General features: G+C 36.6%; 1 protein-coding gene across 6 annotated transcripts in view; it reads right to left on the minus strand.

Moving 5' to 3' along the window:
• SPOP (speckle type BTB/POZ protein) overlaps positions 1-19,545 on the minus strand; it is an 89,268-nt gene that overhangs the window by 69,348 nt on the left and 375 nt on the right. The window contains exons 2-3 of one of the 6 annotated variants that reach the window (XM_069064391.1): positions 9,425-9,598; positions 6,396-6,438 (exon numbers count right to left, since the gene is read on the minus strand). The exons of 1 other annotated variant lie outside the window; for it this stretch is intronic. The gene's annotated coding sequence lies outside the window, so the exon portion shown is untranslated. Of the gene's footprint in view, positions 1-6,394; positions 6,439-9,424; positions 9,599-17,246; positions 17,392-19,545 lie in introns of all 6 variants that reach the window. 4 more of the 6 variants (XM_069064388.1, XM_069064389.1, XM_069064387.1 and 1 more) reach the window with 4 other exon arrangements.

Below are 19,545 nucleotides of genomic sequence, written 5' to 3' on the forward strand. Positions count from 1 at the left end.
TAAAATCTAATCTAAAAAACAAATCCACAGACAGTCAATTTAACACTCTACTTGTTCTTATCGTCAAGAGCAAACTGAAAGGATGTTTGGTTGTGTTGCTAAGTTAAGGGTCAAACTAATTCTATGACATAAAAGAAAACAATGACTAATGATTGGCTAAAGACAGTTTTGTGATCAAGAAGTATATATTCACCAGTTAAATGGGTACCACCCAAACTCATTATAATTTTTTTATTGTTAACTAGTAAGATCATGTATACAAATAATGTCATCATAACTGGCTTACCAACTGTCAAAACTAAGAGTCACTAAACTGATGCTGAAAGCTTTTAAGACTTCATGAAATTTTTATTAGGTCAATCATTTGCATAAGTATCTCTATGTCTACCATTCACGGATTACTTTCCTAATTTATCTGTAAAATGTAGGGGCTGTATGAGAAGAACTCTAAGCACACTTCCATTTTTTAATTTATAACCCTATGACAATAAATTTGTTTTAATATAAAATCTCTTGGGCTCTATATTTTGGTTTCATTTCATACTGAAGATATTGCTTTTCTAATTCTTGTATAAAAACAGACTTATTTATTCCAACTCTTTCTTTTCTCCTAAAACTAAATAATGGCAGAAGATTCATGTGAAAAGATTAGATGGAATGTTTACTGTTTCACTGGTCAAAAAAACCTTTAGTATAAAAGCATAGGGAACTTTATTTTTTTTTTTAAAGCAATCGGGTTTAAGTAACTTGCTCAAGGTTACATGGCCAGTTATTTCTGGGTGTGGTGCTAAGTATCTGAGTCTGGATTTGATCCCCAGGTCATGCCGACAACTGGAGCCAGTGCTCTTACTCGCTGAGCCACCTGGCTGCCCCGGGAATTTTATTTTAAAGGAATACTTTTACATATGATTGGGCTATTTATTATTTAATTTGTATATCACTCCCATGGCCTCATCTACCTTCTTTGTGTGCTGTTTGATTTGTACTTCTCTTATTATTAGTGCTGTGGAGAATTCTTTCAGGTGATGGTTAAGAGTTTATGATTCTTTTGAAAATAGTTCATAACGTCATTCCTTAATAAATGGTCAAAGGATATGAACAGGCAGTTTTCAGGAGAAAAAATTAAATCTAAGTCATATGGAAAAAATGCACCAAATCACTATTGATTAGAGAAATGCAAATTAAAACAACTCTGAGGTACCACATCATACCTATCAGATTGGCTAACATGACAAAACAAGAAAATGATAAATGTAAGAAAATTGGAATACTAATGCATTGCTGAGAGTTGTGAACTGATCCAACCATTCTGGAGAGCAATTTGGAACTGTGCCCAAAGGGCTATAAAATTGTATACCCTTTGACCCAGCAATAACACTTCTAGGTCCATATCCCAAAGAGATCATAAAACTAGGAAAAGGACATACATGTATAAAAATATTTATAGCACCTCTTTTTGTGGTGGCCAAGAATTGGAAACTGAGGGGATGTCCATCAATTAGAAAATGGCTAAACAATTTGTAGTATATGAATGTAATGGAATATTATTGTTCCATAAGAAATGATGAGCAGGTGGACTTCAGAAAAACCTGGAAAGACTTACATGAACTGATGCTGAGTGAAGTGAGCAGAACCACAACACTGGTATACAATAACAGCAATATTGTGTAATGACCAACTTAGATAGACTTAACTCTTTTCAGCAATACAAGGATCTAAGACAATTCCAAAAGACTAAAGATGGAAAATGCTTTACACATCCAGAGAACCATGAAGTGAATGCAGATCAAAGAACACTATTTTCTTTCTTTCTTTTTGTTTCTTCTTTCTTGTGGTTTTTCCCTTCAGTGCCAATTCTTCTTTACGGCATGACTTATGTAGAAATATGCTTAATATGAATGTACACGTACAGCCTATATCAGATTGCATGCAGTCTTGGGGAAAGAAGAGCGGAGGGAGGGGGAGAAAATTTAGAACTCCAAAATCTTACAGAAGTGAATGCTGAAAACTAAAAACAAATAAATAAAAAAAATTTTAAATGGTTCATATCCTTTGATTACTTTGGCTTTTGGGGTATGTGTATACAAGCACACTCACATATATACACAAACACACATTCATGTTAATTATTTATCTTAGATACCAAATTCTAACTGGAGAAATCTAATACAAAAATTTTCCCATTCATACATCTTTTCTTATGGTAGCTTTGTTAATTTTGTCTATACAGAAGCTTTTCAATTTCATGTAATTAAAGTTATCTATTTTATCTTTTGTAATTGCCTCTATCCTTTGTGTGGTTAAGAATACTCACAACAAAGTTGTGAGAATTATCTATTCTTGTAATTTTTTTATGGTATGATCTTTAATATTAAAGTCACATAATCTATTTAAAATGTATTGGAGATTATAATATAACCCCAATTTCCACCAGACTGCTTTCCAGTTTTCCCAGCAGTTTCCTAATTTATTTTCTGCTTTATTGAGTTCATTGTTTCTGATTCTCCCTTGTTCAGTATGTTCCATTGATCTACCTGGGTTTTTTTTTTTTTAACCAATACCAAATAGATTTAATGACTACAGCTTTATAATAGAATTAGAGGTCTAGAGGTGCTATTCCTCCTTCATCCCTATTTCTTTACTGTATCCCTTCATAATACAGATCTGTTGTTTTTCCAAATGAATTTTGTTGTTCTTTAATCAAAATCTATAAAGTATTTCTTTTATAATTTGATTGGTATAGCATTAAAAGTGTAAATTAACTTTGATAGTACCATTATCTTTTTATACACTAGCACAAGCTATACATGAGCACTGAATATGCCTACAACTATTTAAGTTTTTCTTTATTCCTTAAAAAATAGCATATTTGAATCTATACAAGTCTTTTTTGAGTTCTAGTAGATTGATCCTCAGTTACTTCATACATTTTATAGTTATTTGGAATTTCCCTTTTTATTACTGCCTCTTGGATTTTGTTATTAATACATAGAAATACTGATGATTTTTGAGGGTTTATTTTTGTAGCCCATGACTTTGTTGATTTTACCTTGCTTGTTTATCATTATGTTGACTTGATTTTCTTGCCTTATTCTTTTTTATCACATTGGCTAAAGATTCATCCATTTTGTCTTTCAAAGAACCAGTTTGTTTTTGTTTTTTCTGATAACATGACTACCTACCTACTCCTGCTTTTCTGAATTCATCTGATACAAAATAAAAATGTTTTTCCAGTCCTTCATTTTTGTTCTTTTTTAGTCTTTTTTTCTTTTTAAGTGTGTTTCTGGTAAGCAACAGATTATAGGGTTGTTTTCTTATCCAATTTGTCAATCCTTTTTTCTGAGCTACCTCCATCCATCCGTATTTAAAGGTATATGAGTTAAGTTTATGTTTGTCTCCATTTGTCTTTGTGTTTTTTCTCCCAAATTAGGATCTTTCCTTTTCTCTTTGTCTCCTTGGTTATTTTAGCTTAATCTCTTTTAAAGTAACCCTATTCCTGCTAGCTCTCTTCCCCTCGTATTCAACTTCTAAAGTACTTATTTGGGGTTCCTTTTTCTAAACCATTTCTATGTTATAATCTTGCCCCCAGCCTCTATTTTCTGTTGTGTCTCACTCTCAGAAATAATAATTCTGCTGGTAATATATTGCCCCATTACAGGAATTTTCCTATGTCCTTGACTGTGAAGTTCATTACTGACTTTTTACCTCCTCTTGGTCATTTCCCCCCCCATTTTTCCCCAAAATTTCTTTCATGGGTCCATTCCCTCCTACTTCTCTAAATGTCAGTTGCCCCCGGGTTTTTACTTCCCTTTTTCTAAGACAGGATGAGTGGTCTCTCTAAGCAGCAAATCTCTGCAGATTATGCCCTTTGTAAGGTCCTGATTTTTCTTTATAGAACATATCTCTTCTCACATATAAGTATTCATCAGTGGTACATCCTTTTACCATTGAAACAAGATTTGCTCCTTTTTCAATCCCTCCCCCTTTGCCTCCTTATCCATTCTCTTATACTCTTCTTCCTGAGAGACTACAGGAAATATTTTCCTTACTTAGACTTCACTTTAATTAGGGTACATCACATATTCTCCTCTAACTTCTTCCTCCCTTCTCATTTTATGCACCCTCCATTCTGTAATTTAGTCCTACAAAAAAAATATACTGATGCACTTGTAGGCAGTGTTATAATGTTGTCTCAGTACTGTTTCTTCACCATCATTGCTATTTGACCTCCTGCTTTCACCTGTCTCCTTGCATGCATTTAGAAAGAAATAATGTAATAGTCTCTGTTAACGTATTTATGCTGTCCTTGACTGCTGCATTTGTTTACTATTCTTCTATTTCTGTTGTCTAGGGTGCTTGCAAGTCTGGTTCACTTTCTAGGAAAGTTTCATTCAAATGCATCTTTTTTATTGAACACAAACTTTTTTTCATTAATGTGTAGGGCCCAGACTTGCAGTACCTGCTAGTTCACTTTGGATTGCACCTTGAGCTTCTTTGCTCTTTGGATCATATTATTCTATGTCCTCATGTAGTTTCTGATGGGGGCAGAATAATCTTGTGTTATTTTAATTTCCTATCCTTTATATTTGAAAGCATTTCTCCTGTTCATTTGCAGAATTCACTGTCAGCAGAACTGTTCAATTTAACCACAATATGTCTTGAAGTTTGCAGCATAGAGATTTGGTTTTTTTCTAGAGGCAATCTGTAGATTCTTTCAATTGGTTATTTGTTTTCTGTGTTCAGAAGTTGTGAACAGTTTCCTAGTATTGTTTCTTGCATTATAGTATTCAGGGTTTTTTGTCCTGATATGCTCTTCTGAAAGCCCTATAATCTTTAAGCTGTCTATATACAGCCTTTCTTTGAGATCAATGTTTTGTTTTATGGAGATTATGCTTTCTTTTTAATGTTACTGTTTTTTAATTCTCTTCTTCCAGACTGTCCTTTATTTCTAAATATTTTCATTCCCAATAATGTATTCTTTCTTTTGTTACTCTGGTGAAACTTAGAACCATGGATTTAAGTGTTTCCTCTTCTGTCAATTATTTCTGCTGCGCAGGTCATAAATTCTGCTTTCACAATTCTTATTTCCTTTTTAAAACATTCAGGAACATCCTGTTGAGGTATCATGTTCTCTTCAAAACCCACAGGGTCCTCTGCATCATATGGTATTAATTTATTTTCCTTCTTATAATATTTATTGATAAATGAATTAACCTGATCTGAAAGCCATAATCTCTTCTATTATTAATATCTTCTATGTAGGTTCATTTGCTCAAGATCTTAGATAGTCCTCCTCCTGAAAACTTTAGTAATTTTGGACTTTTTTTCCTTTTTTTTCCCCTCCTATTGCTCATTTTCTGACTCAATCACCTTTGATGGTAATTCACTAGGTGCTGGATCTCAAAGCCATCTCAGTCTAGTCTCAGGCTGGGGATTCACCCAGACTCTACCTCTGCCCCAAGTGCCTTGTAGGGAGATAGATCTGGCCCCAGCTAGATGTGATAGCTTCTTGACTGCAGGTGTAGTGGAATGCCCACCACCCACCCACCTACCCACAGTAGTGCCAGAATCCTCTCTGTATCCCCAGCCTTCCTGTCAGAATCTTCTCTCTATCTGTTTCTCAGCTGTCTGGCTGATTTCTATTGTACCACCAAACCGTTGTTGTGGCCTTATTAGACTTCTACATGTGAAGCAATGAGGTAAGGTAAGGTAAGGGAGGGAGGACAGGGATAAAGTTGAGTTCTGCAGCAAGCTTGCAGTTTGGTGGCAGTGGAAAAGGGGGTGCTCAATGAGCACATTAAGGTTTAGGGATTAATAGCTTTCTCTATTGTTAGATCACCAGATTTTCACCTCATTTGGATTCTTGATATTATCCAAGACGGCTGAAATTGTTTTATCTCTTGCATATAATTCCTATTTTAGAGAGGGTTGAGAGGTCATGAGGATCAAAGAAAATATCTAGTCCTCCATCTTACTGGTCATGTGATTCTAAACCTGAAGAATTACTTTTAAGCCTCACCAGCAACCTGGTTCCCTTCCTCTTTAATTTTTTTCCTATCTTAAAAGGCTTCTATAAAGGTCCAATTTCAGCTAATTTTTTTAATTATAAAAAAATTAATAGCTATAGAACAACATATTTTATAGACATTACAAGGAAGTATGCAAATTTGGCTCCCTACTCCTCAACACTCACAAAGTATTTTCTCAGACCCATAAGAAGAATACTATCAAGCACTTGAAGGACTAAAAGTAGAAAATTATGATGACTAAAGGAGGTTTGTACACCTTACTTTACACAACGAATACGTTCTTGAGCAGTATAGTACAAGGGAAAAAGCACTGACTGATATAGGAGGTCCTGCAGTTCAGGAGGGTAGCAAGTTTCAAATACTTACTAACTTCAAGTTGCTTGGATTCCTTGGGCCTCAGTTTCTTCCTCTGTAAAATAAAAAGATCGGACATGGCTTCAGAGCTATGATTCTTTTCAAAATCTATGAACTAACTTACAATTTAAAGCAAGAGTTCTTAAATTGAGGTCCATGAACTTGTATTTTAAAGAATATTTCCATAACTGTATTTCAATATAATTGGTTTCCTTTATAATCATAAATATTTTATTCATCTAAAAACATTTAAAGAAGGGGTCATTTTTGGTTTCATTAGACTGCCACAGGGATTCATGACCCAAAAGAGTTTAAGAACTCCTGATTTAAAGGGACCCTAATGTAAATCCTTTAGTAAAGCAAAGAATCACTACAACTATAAATTTTAGTTTTTAAAAATATATTTGAAGTAGGGCATACCTGTAAATCTGTGGTATAATATGGGCCTTTATTTCACAAATACATTGAGGATAAGAATTCATTTTCTGAAATATAATTATAACCATACACCATAAAAGTATACCCTATGTTAGTTTGGTGCCTAACAGAAACATAAAAATGTATTTCACTATAATAGTAGTACCCTATTTTAAGTAAATTTGATATAGCACGTAATCTGAATTTTTAAGTGTAAAAAATCAGTTATTTATATTTTAAAAAGAATTCTTTAAAAAAAAATCTATTCCCTTTTATCTTCCTGCTAAACACCTCCTGGGCTTCTTCCATTTCCTCATCTCCAATTTATCTAAATATTATATTAAAACTGTTCTCTTAATATTGAAATGTGCAATGGCTTTTTCTTTATGTTAGTCCTTTGATTCCTCTCCTTTTTTGGTTTTCATGACATTACTTTCCTAATTATCTTTCTACTACTCTCACCACTTTCCCTAATTCCTCTTTTTCCTCTAGCCCGTAAAATGTGAGCATATCCAAAGGTCCATCTTTTCATCTCCATCTATATTTGTTATCATGCATTCTCCAATTCCAACTTTCACCTCTGGGCAAATATCTCAAATCTGTAAGATTAATATCCTGATCTTTTTTCCTGACTAGATTCCACATCTAGAATTGCCTGCCAGATAACTGTTCACTTGCATGTACCACAATCCCTCAAACTCATGATGCTGAAAACTAAACTTATCATCCTTACTCAACAACAACAAAAAACAAAACAAACAAAAAAAACTTTCCCTTCTGACATATTAATTTTCCATGAATGACACGACACCAATGTAGTCAACCAGGCTTAAAATTTGAGAACTATCTTTCACTCCTCCCTCTCTTCACCTCTACTGGGTCAGTCTCCAAAAGTCAAATTCATTCTTACTAATATTTATTTAATTTTTCCTTTTTGTTCCTTCTGCTACCACCTTGAGAACCATAATAAACCCCAAAGAGATTATTCAATAGCTTTTTAACTATTCTCCCTAACTGCAATGCATTCTGTATGCTACCATAAATAAAATATTTTCAACATCATTCCCCTAAAACTTTCAAGGACTAATCAAAGCCTCTCTTCTCCTTCCCCTTTACTTTCCAAATTCTTTGGTCTTGCATACAAAAGCCTCCACAAACTGGCTCCAAGCTATCTTTGCAACTTTATTTTTCATTTCGCTTTTGTAAGAACTTCCTACACCAACAGTTTACTAGAATACTCAGTCACTGTTCCCCAACAAAAGTTTGCTCCTTCTCAGTCCTGTCATTCCTAGTCTCCCATCTCCCCTACCCTCACCTCCTCCCTGAAGGCAATATATCCTACAAGGTCTCCCTCTCAAGGCCCATTTTTTCCAAGAGACCTTCTATGACCCACTGATACTTCCCTTTTGAACTACTTTTTCAAGCTCTTCTTGTTTGAACCACTCACTTAGCAGTTCTCAAAAACTGACATTGTTAATTATTGTTTTCATGTGTATGTATGTTGTTTCCCCCACTGGACTCCAAGTTCCTTAAGAGTAGGGATCATATCTTATATCCTTCTAATTCCCAAAAACATACATGTAGAAGGCACTTGATAAACATCTATTGTCTAATTTACTTCAGAGGTCCTTTAAATCTTGAGCTTGTTCAGGACATTTAAAATCTGATTTATAAATATTTTGCTAACATACAACTTTAAAAAACACTTATTTCATATATAGTAAGTAACCTATAGTATTACTGATAACATGAAAGGTGACTGAATCATAGTGATTGAATAGTTAGCTATTTTTTTTGGAGGGAGGAAGGCAAGGCAATAGGGGTTAAGTGACTTGCCCAAGGTCAAAGAGCTAGTAAGTGTCAAGTATCTGAGGCCAAATTTGAACTCGGGTCTTCCTGACTCCAGGGTTGGTGCTGTATTCACTGTGCCACCTAGCTGCCCCATACTTAACTATTCTTAAACATTTTTCAATGGCAATACCTACCTCACTCCTTTAATGCTTTTATGCTACAGTCATGAAATCATAATTATAGATATAAAGCTAAAAGGGACCTTGGAAGTCATGCAGTGCAACTCCTCATTTTAAGTGAGGAAACTGGGGACCAGAGAGGTAGATCTGCCTCAAGGTCACACAGGTGGCAATGGCAGAACTGGGTATTAAACCTAGGTTTCAAATGCAATATTCTTTCAATTTTGCTTAAGCTGAGACTTTTTTCTCCAACATGGATGGCTTCCTAATAAGGGGTGAAAGGATAATGGGAATTTAACCTAGTCAAGAAAAGTCCAACCACCTAGCATTTAATGTTTGTTAAACTGATTTGCTGAAGGATGGCTTCCTTGTAAAATATAAGTGAATTGCTGATCTACTGCTTCCAATAAGCATGCTCTTCTTGTAAGCATCAGTATAACATAACCAGCATTTTGCACATGCTTGCTGATGATGACAATGGAGTTCCTATGTGAAATCAAATGCACAAAAAAAGCCTTTCCCGGGTTAAGATGGCGGAATAGAAGTAGGACCTCTCTGCGGCTCCGGCTTCCACCTTCCCCAACCCATGTAAAAAGGGGACTCTAAACAAACTTTGGAGCTGCAGAACCCACAAAATGACACAGAGAAGCTAACCTTCTGCTGAGGACAGCCCAGCAGGCCAGCAGGAATCAGCCAGCGATTTACTTTGGAAGCCGAGCCCAGCTCCATGCCAAGGATTTAGCCCCAGGGTGGGCCTGACCCGCAGGCTGAAGGGACTCCAGATCAGCAGCAGCTGTGGCCATTTCCAGATTTATCAACACATAGATGCTAAGGACAAAGTGAGAGGTCAGTGCAGTCTGGATTTTGGGACCCAGTAAGTTGGAGTGCATGGCTTTTGCCCCAGGGGCTAGAAGCTGAGCCTGCGCCATGTGGCAGCTTCAGCTCCTGGTGTGAGTGTAGGGGGAACAGGCACTAGTCTGAGGGGTAATCGCTCTTGCTTTAACCTTCCTGGATCTGGATTGCAGTCTAGGGTAGATATCCTGGGGCGTGTGTCCAGCTTGCCAGAGCCCATGGAGGCCTCAGAGAGGTCACCCATCTAATACCTCTGGCAGCTGAGAAAACCCCAGCGTTTGGGACAAAAGCTCCCCTGTCAGGTGGCAGAGTCCTACTGTGGCAAAAAGCCCAAGGGTCAAGTGACTGACGGGCAACATGACCAGGCAAAGGAAACAAAGCAAACAGAAGATTCCAACATTAGACTGCTATTTGGGGGACAAAAAGGATCAAAGCATGGAACAGGAGGAAGACAGTGAAGTCAGAACTCCTGTACCAAAAGCTTCAAAGGAAAACATGAGCTGGCTACAGGCCATAGAGGACCTTAAGAAGCAGATAAGAGAAGTGGAGGAAAAATTGGGAAGAGAAATGAGAACGATGCAAGAAAATTATGAAATGAGAGCCAACAGCCTGACTGAGGAAAATCATACCTTAAAAAACAGACTAACTCAAATGGCAAAAGAAGCTCAAAAAGGCAATGAGGAGAAGAATGCCTTAAAAAGCCAAATTTGCCAGATGGAAAAAGAATCTCAAAAGCTCAATGAAGAGAATCACTCCTGAGAAATCAAGATGTTTTTAAACAGATCCAAACAAATGAAAGAATAGAAGGCAATGTGAAATATCTCATGGGAAAAACCACTGACCTGGAAAATAGATCCAGGAGGGATAATTTAAAAATTACTGGACTACCTGAAAGCCATGATCAAAGTAAGAACCTAGAAATCATCCTCCAGGAAGTTCTCAAAGAAAACTGCCCTGATGTTTTAGAACCAGAGGGATAAATAGAGGTTGGAAGAATCCACTGATCACCTCCTGAAAAAGATCCCAAAAAGAAAACTCCTAGGAATATTATAGCCAGGTTCCGGAATTCCCAGATCAAGGAGAGAATATTACGAGCAGCCAGGAAGAAACAATTTGAATATTGTGGAAACACAATCAGGATAACCCAGGATCTGGAAGCTTCTACACTGAGGGATCAAAGGATTTGGAATATGATATTCCAGAGGTCAAGGGAGCTGGGATTGAAACCAAGAGTTACCTACCCAGCAAAACTGAGTATCATGTTTCAGGGGAAAATATGGTCATTCCGTGGAATAGAGGACTTTCAAGCATTCTTGTTGAAAAAACCAAAGTTGAATAGAAAATTTGACATTCAGAAACAAGAAGCAAGAGAAGCATGATAAGGTAAACAGAGAAAAGAAATCATAAGGAACTTATTAAAGTTGAACTATTAACATTCCTACATGGAAAAACAATAATTGTAACTTATGAAACTTTTCTCAGTAGTTGAAGGGAATAGAAATATATATGAGGGTATATGGGCATATGAATACATATGTGAATGTGTGTATATATGTTTACAGGTATACATACATAGAAGGCACAGGACCGATTTAACAGGAAGGGATGAAATCAAGAGGTAAGAGAGGAATATAATGAGAGGAGATGGGGAGAGACAGAATGGGGTAAACTATCTCATACAGAAGAGACAAGGGAAAATGGTTACAATGGAGGGGAAGAATAGGAAGGCAAAAGGGAATGGGTCAACCTTATTCCCATTGAATTTGGCTTGGGGAGGGAATGAAATACACACTAAATAGGGTATCTCACCCTCCAGGAGAGTAGGGGGGAAGGGGATGAGAGGAGGGATGATGGAATGGAGGGCAGGCTGGGGGGGAGGGAAGTTGGAAGCACCCACTTTTGAAAAGGTATAGGATCAAAGTAGAGAATAGAACAAGTTGGAGGTGGGATAGGAGGGAGGGAAATATAGTCAGTCTTTTACAATATATCTACTATGTTACTGTTTTGCATTAGCCACACATGTACAACCTATACTGAACTGCTTATCTTCCCAGTAAGGGTGAGTGACAAGGGAGGAAGAGAATGAATCTGGAATTCAAAGTTTTAAAATCAAATGTTTAAATATATATATACATACTACTATTAATACTATTTTACATGTAATTGGGAAATAAGATATAAAGGCACTGGGGCATAGAGATCCACTGGAAAAGTCTAAAGGGGTATAGGAGAAAATATGGGAGAGAACAAATTGGAGGAAGGGATATCCTGTGGGACTGCTATTTTGGGGCAGTGGGTAGGGGAAAAACGGGGAGAAAATTTGTAACTCAAAATCTGGCAGAAATGAATGATGTAAATCAGAAGTTAATAAAGCATTTGAAAAAAAAAAAAGCCTTTCCCTGCTTTTTCCACTTTCTGCAGAAAATAGTTTTGATTCACTCTGAAAAGGGTGTGTTTCCCATCAGCCACTCCAGAGGTTTGCCTTCAAAAGGGTACCTGCTAAAATATTAGCACCAAGTCACAAGAACAAGATTCTCTGCTAGACTACTGACCTCTTTCACCTCTGGACGTAAAGGAAAAAAATAAAAATTTCTGCTCAAACTTATACATAACTGCCAAAGATTTTAAAATTTGTATCTGCTGCTACTATAACATACATTTCATTAGCTTAATTTTATTAAGGCAGGTGCCATTTTGAGATTGCCATTCAACTCTGAAGAATATTTGAAAAAGAAATTAGGAGAAATCTAAATTTTGGTGTTTGGAGGATGAAAATTTAATTCCTGAAGAGATGTTTCACTTTATTAATTCAAAACTTCCCATGCTTTTTTAACGGTGACAATGATAATGATGGCAGCTAATATTTATATAGCACTTACTGTGTGCCAGGCATTGTGCTAAGCATTTTACAATTATTACCTCATTTGATCCTTACAATAACCCTGGGAGGAAGGTGCTATTATTATCCCCATTTTATAAATGAGGAAACTGAGGCAAACCAAGGTGAAAAGGCCCAGGGTCACTCAAGGGTATCTGAAGCCCATTCTGCATTCAGGGCTTCCTAACTCCTTGTCTGAGCTCTTCCTTAATAATCCAGTAAAATATTACTAAAAAATTCCAAAGAGGCAGAGCCCCTTTAACATCAGTGCTACCCTTCTCCCAAGACACAAGTATAAGATTTTTTAAAAAGGTAAAAAAATAAAAAAAATTTTAAAAGATTGTCCTATACTGCATCAGGACTGCATGTCACTGAAAGAAAGCAATGCAACAAGGCTGATGACTTTTTGTTGGGCTTTTGAGGCTCAGTCAGAACAACAGCCTGATTTCATGAGCCTGACTTCATGAGAAGTATCTAGTTCAAGGGTTAATTTGGGGTTGTGGCCAATATCATGTATTAGCATCTTTTATACTGCATATATATTCATTTTCATTAAATCTGCCAATATGGTCTAATTTCTAATTCCTGACACTAGGGGTGTGTGTGTATACATGTGGATACAGACACACATATACAGCTACCTTTACCAAGTTCACTAGAAGATGAAAATTTAATACATACATCTGGTTAGATTTTTGTTTGAATTGGGTTTTCTTATTAGATTAGAATAAAACACAAGCAGCATCCATAAAATGGAATGTACTACTGCCAGAAGAAAAAGAATAAACTGATATCTACATTTTTCTACATACAAGATGTTATCCTAATCAAAAGCACAATTCTGCATGGCTAGGTTAATTAATGTCCTAGCCACTTCTAAATACCAAGGAATGAATACCCAATTTAAGGAATGGCAGACATGTGTCCTCTAAAAACCACATGAGTAATTCGAGGTTTGCATAGAAATACCTCATGCTCTTCCTTAAGACAACTAGTACAATTAAAATTATGCCAGCAAAAAACAATTAATGCCCTTCAAACAGGTTGCAATGCCAGGTAAGGGTTAATTTCTGAATGCTTAATTCCCACTATGAGGTTAGCATTTAACTTAACCCAACCTTCCCAAGGCTGTATTACCAGCTCTGCTACACAGAAGCTGGGCCACTCCTGTGAGTTTTATTTAAAATATTTGTGCTAGAGGAATGAAGGTCTAAAACTTTTAAAGAGTCTGTGTTTTAGAATTGTTTCCCTGTACTGAGAGTTTTCAAAAAACAACAAAAAGACAGAGAAATAGAGATATTCAGAATAATCTCCCTCAAGCATTATTTTTTATCACGTACTCCCTTATTTCAATCTTATTAAACGTGGTATTAAGAGAATTCCCACCATATTTTCTCTTAACCTCTAAAAAAAAGAGGAAAGCTCAAGGATGCTTGAAAATACATAGGATTCTAATATGAGAAGAACATTGTGATGAAACTAGGATGCAAAAAACCTTAGAAAGCCTAGAAGTTAAACAATGCAATAGCCAAGTAAGCAAAGATGAGTCACAGATACAGACAGTAAAATTCCATAATAATATGGCTCATTATCATATAGACATGTTTGTATTTAAGATCATGCCAGAGAAACCACCCAAAGTATGACTACCACACATACAAAGTCTGTACAACAGATTAAGCCAAGATCCAGGGCAATCTTGTCCCCCTAATACCAACAATACAAGAAGTTCCATTGTAGGGCTCAGTTGTGCTTATTATCTTTCATAGTGTGAATTTTTAGACTACAACTTGGACACACCAAAATTCTCTGATTTCACATAGTATGTACTAGACATTGGTAACATTCGGCACTGTTCCAAACACCAGATCAAGCAGAATATACATGAGAGCTTATGGCCTATATATAATAATTCCTAATTAAGAACAATTTCAATTTCATTCCTTTCTCATGAGGACAATCTACTATTGGTATAAAAAAGTTATCATATCATAATCTTATATAAATTCTAGCTGTGTAGAAAGGGAAAAAAGAGACGGAAAAACAGAAACCACACACTTGTGCGCATATACACACAGAACTAGTTTTATAAGGATCCAGAACACATGCCACTATCCCCTACTCTTCCCTTTTACCCAAAGCTTCCAAACACATTATAGATCTTTAAATTTCATCAGGAGTATCCTTCCTCTCAGAATACACCGATGTTACTTTCTAAAAGACAGGCAAGATTTTCCTGCCAATTCTGAACTAAGTCTTGCAGAATTAAAAAGGAAGAAGGGAAGAGGGGGAAACCGCACCTGGATGGGAATGGAGACAAAACATTATTTTTCTTAAGATGTCATTATTTCAAGAGTTAGTACAGAGAATCTATGAATTTTATAGTCCACAACATCAGTTTAGCCACAGGGATGTGCCAGGAACAAGTCACTGTCTTTTAGTATTTGGTTTTAGAAACTCCATCACCATATATACAGAACAATTATAATCTCATTCTTCAAATGAGAACAAAAACCATTCAGAGGTCCATCACATTTACATCCTAAATACAAACAATTCCAAATCTTGATTTTTCAGCTTATGCTGTCAACCTGCACAAAACTCTTCATTATTACCACTGTGAGTAAAATTTTCCACTAAAATAATTTTCAACAGTGAATTAATACACTTGTTTAGTGACAGGAATCATGCTGCACATTTTTATATGAAGGGAAACAGAAGAAAAATTGAAATTATCTTTTAATGACATCTTTTAAAATGCATCAGGTGCTTTCTACAATGTTGCCCACTCCATTCCTTCTTGAAACATTCTCTTTCCTCAGACTCTTAACACTGAGCTCTTCCTGATACTACCCCAAAAAACTCTTTTCCCATTTTTATCAGTGATTACTCTTGTCCTTGAGCTTGATTCAGTCCTTGACCTCCTGCTTTTCTCAAGAACAATTCATTTATTTTAATGGTTTCAACCAACATCTACTGAGGGGTCCCAGATTTCTATTTCAATCCTGACTTGTCTTTTCTAGACCCATATCTTCAGCTACCTACTTGAATATCCTAATTATACCTGAAACTTTATAGAAACATTCATAATCTCTCTCAAAACCACTACCTCTTCCATACTTCCAGTTACTGTCTGATCCTCCCAGTGTTCTAAGCTCAAAACTCAGGAGTCATTTTAATGTTTCTCCTTTGCCCCCATATTCAGTTACTAACACTAAGCTTTCTCATTTCTTTCTAAAAAATGTCTTCCTACCCATGATGAAAGATGCTATTCACCTCCAAAGATAAAATGAACTCTGAATGCAGAGCAAAGCATATTTTTTCTTTATTTATTTTTATTATTTTATTTTGTGTTTTTTTTAAACATGACTAATATGGAAATGTTCTGCATGACTTCACATGTATGATCAATATCAAATTGTTTGCCTTCTCAAAGAAGAGAGAGAGGAGGAAGGGAAGGAAAGAATTTGGAAACCAAAATTTTTAAAAATGTGTGAAAAATCTTTTGACATGTAATTGGGAAATATTTAACAAAATAAAATAATTAAATTTTCTAAAAATATCTTAATAATCCTCCCTTCCTCTTCATTTCTATAACCCTAATCCAGACCCCCAATCCCTCATTTCAATATTAATCATGCTTTAAGTCTCTCCTGTCCAATCCATCTATCCCAATTTATCTCATACTCAGAATATCTCTTCCTCAAGAACAATCATGACCAAACAATAAAATGAATACTGTGAAATTATAAAGAACAATCTTAGCCCCAAAGAAGTATGAGCAAGCATCGCTTCACACCTCTGCAAAAGAGGTATCAGGTGTGTGGGGGTGGGGGGGGTGGGTGGTGTAGGAAGATGAGAGGGGTTGTCCACAGGTATGGATCACTGAATATGTCACATTTTTTCAATGTATTGATTGGTTTTGCCAAATTTTTTTCTTCTCTCTCATACTTTAAAAAAAAAATTCTCTGGTATAGAAGAAGCTCTCTGAGGGGGTAGAGGCAAAATTCAGGAGATAACCAAGCAAAGTAAAAACAAAAATATCAACAAAATGTATTTTCAAAAAGAATATATTTATCAAAAACCATTTTCATCAAGTCATTCAATGACTCAAATCTAAAGGAGTTCCACATTGCCCACAGTATTAAATCTCAATTTCTCAATCAAAAATCTCCAACAATTATTTTTCACATACCTCTCTAACAAGTCCTACAGTCAACTCTTCACATGTAAAATTTGTAAATTCCTGCCTCTGTAACTTCATCATACCAATGTTCACACTGTCTAAATCAACCTAAGTTCATCACCTCCTTCAAAACTGGAACAAAATTCACTTAATTTAGGAAGCTCTCAGAGATGAACACTAATACATTACTATAATTATTACTTCACTGTTTTTCTCAGTAATTGTATATAATCTGTTATTTTGCCTCGTTGTTTTATAATTATTCTCATTATTGCTCCAAGATTCAATATGTCTATCTCTCATAAGCAGACTGTAAGCTTTTTAAAGGCAAAGATTTATACCAACTTCTCCCACTGTGTCCCTCTACAACACCTGAAACAATACTCTATGCACAAATCGTCAATAAATGTCTTTTAACCAATCTAAGCTTTTCCAATTCAACACTTTTCACAATCCAACTATGACTGGCTCTCATAAAATGATTACAAATATGTATTACCCAAAACTTATTGTTATATTGTATTATTATCATCATATTATTATATTAGAGTCACTCTTACAAGAATTTACATGGAGAAACCACAGTGTAGTGGTTATAGCGAGGAACTGGAATTCAGGACATCTGTAATGTCTTCCCAACTCTGTCAAAGACTTGTATGATCCAAAGAAGTTAACTCTATCTCTTTTTGCTTCAGTATCCCCCATCTGCAAAGCAATGATAATATTTATCTACAAATCCAGAGTATTATGAACTTTAACAGTTTCAGAAATATCAGATAAAACAAGCTACAGAAAGCACTTGGAAAATTTAGATAAGAGTTTTCATATGTGTGTATATATATATTATGTATATGTATATATGTAAAATCAACTTAAAGGACCAGGCAGAGAATGGTCATTTAATACCTCTCTACTGTGGTTTATATCTATCCTTGTGATTTAAAGTTATTCCCATTGTCATATGTATATAGAAGGTTGACATCAAACATCATCAAGTATCATACAGACCTCTTTAAAAAGCTCCATTTAAAGGGAAGCAAATTTCTGACACCATCCTCTCCCACATTGTCTTTAGAGATGTCACAATGTAAATCCCTCAGTCTCTACATGGAGAGAAGGTGCTTTTCCCAAGCTCTTTTTCCATGGATGATGGAAAGTTTGCCACCACCAGGTAATATTTCTACCAGGAAGCCCTCAGTTTCTCTCTGACTTTACTTTTCAGTTCTAACTGTAACCATGGTGATAGATAACAAACAATACTAAAAGGAGGTCAATGATACAAGCAAAGACCAGGGAAGGTTACACAGAAAAGTTAGTAAACAATATACCACAAGGCCCAAGAATATTTTCATTATGTTCAGTGTCTAGAATAGGGCAAACTATCTCCACTACCCTTCAATTGGATCCTAAAGAAATGGATAATAGGAGAGGCAGAGAGGAGGCAAAGTATATAAGGGATTGAAAATATGGCTAAAGGTTAACTCAGATGAGGGAGAAAAGTTAACAGGGATAACTGAAATTTACTAAGAATGCCCTGCCCCCCTCCCTGTCATTTCAACCACTTGTTCCAAACTTCACTTCCATCAACCTTTTTACTGGAACTGCTAACAAGCTGACCCTGACAAGTTTCAGTTTCATCTACTTTACCTCACTTACTGTCCAACTCTGGCAGTGAAATGGCCAAGCAGAAAGGAGAACAAGACAATTAGGGCACTGAGACTTGACTATTTTAATCTCTTATCTACAAATGGAAAAAACATTTTCCCAATTAAAAAAAAACAGAAAAAGACTTTCAATAAATAAACTCTAATTCCTTCATCATTTCATATTTATTAAGCATCAACAATGTGCTGCTAAAAGAGAAATCTCACATGTAGATTCTATTATGGATAGTGGCACAGAACAAGTCAGAGTCAAAACAGGAATGAGGGCTTGGATGGCCTGACTCAGACTTCCCCTTCTAACCATTACACCACACTCTGTGTTTAGACAGAAAAAAAGCACTTTATATCAGGGGAAAAACCATTTCATAGTTATCACGATTCATAACCACCAGCCCTCGTTCCCAGGGGAGACAAGCTGGCCCCCTTCGGAAACTGGTCACCTAGAGTTGCATTCAATTGTATTTAGAGAGCCTTTGCAATATTCAGACTAATGACTTCAAAAGGTGTACTTCTGATGGTGGGGGGAGGTGATCCTACAATCAACAATTACAATCGTAGGTAAGCCCAGGTGGTGGAGAAAACTTGGCCCCTAAAATCCCCGCTCGTGTAACCCCGGAGGCCTTAGCTGCAGCACCAGAGACGAACTAACGCTTTGTCCCTTGATCACCTCAAACAACCCAACTTCTCTTCTTTGGAAGCAGGAGCAGCTCACTATCTGGCAACAAGCAGGTTGAGCCACGGTCTGACTACGTGGGGTAAAGAGGATCGTTATCCAGCAGGTCCCTGCAGCACGGTGCTGCGCATGCGCCCCCAAGACAGCGAACGAACACATACCCCGCCTTGGTTGCGCTCGCGCATGCGTATGGTTTTCTCCCCTCGCCTCCGGCGACAGCTCACTATTTGGCATGGGGGGGGGATGGGGCAAAGGGAGTGAATGGGGGGAAGGGGACCGAAAAGAGGGAGGGCCGAGTGTCCATGAATTCAGTGCCAGAGTGGAAGGAAAGAACGGATGGTTGATGAGCCGCCAGATTCACGCCATCGTTCGAGTGAGGGGCAGAGAAGGAATTGGTGTGTTTGTGTGTGTGTGTGTGTGTGTGTGAGTGTGCGCGCTCTGCGTGTTTGTATGTGTGTCCGCCCGGCAGGTCCCGGATGTTGCGGACAGTATGAGGTGAGCGCACGGGGACAGAGACCAGCA

This window comes from Petaurus breviceps, unplaced genomic scaffold (genome assembly GCF_028583685.1).
Source record: "Petaurus breviceps papuanus isolate PSGF00001 unplaced genomic scaffold, PetGlider_PUasm1.0 90630, whole genome shotgun sequence".
Lineage (NCBI taxonomy): Eukaryota > Metazoa > Chordata > Mammalia > Diprotodontia > Petauridae > Petaurus > Petaurus breviceps.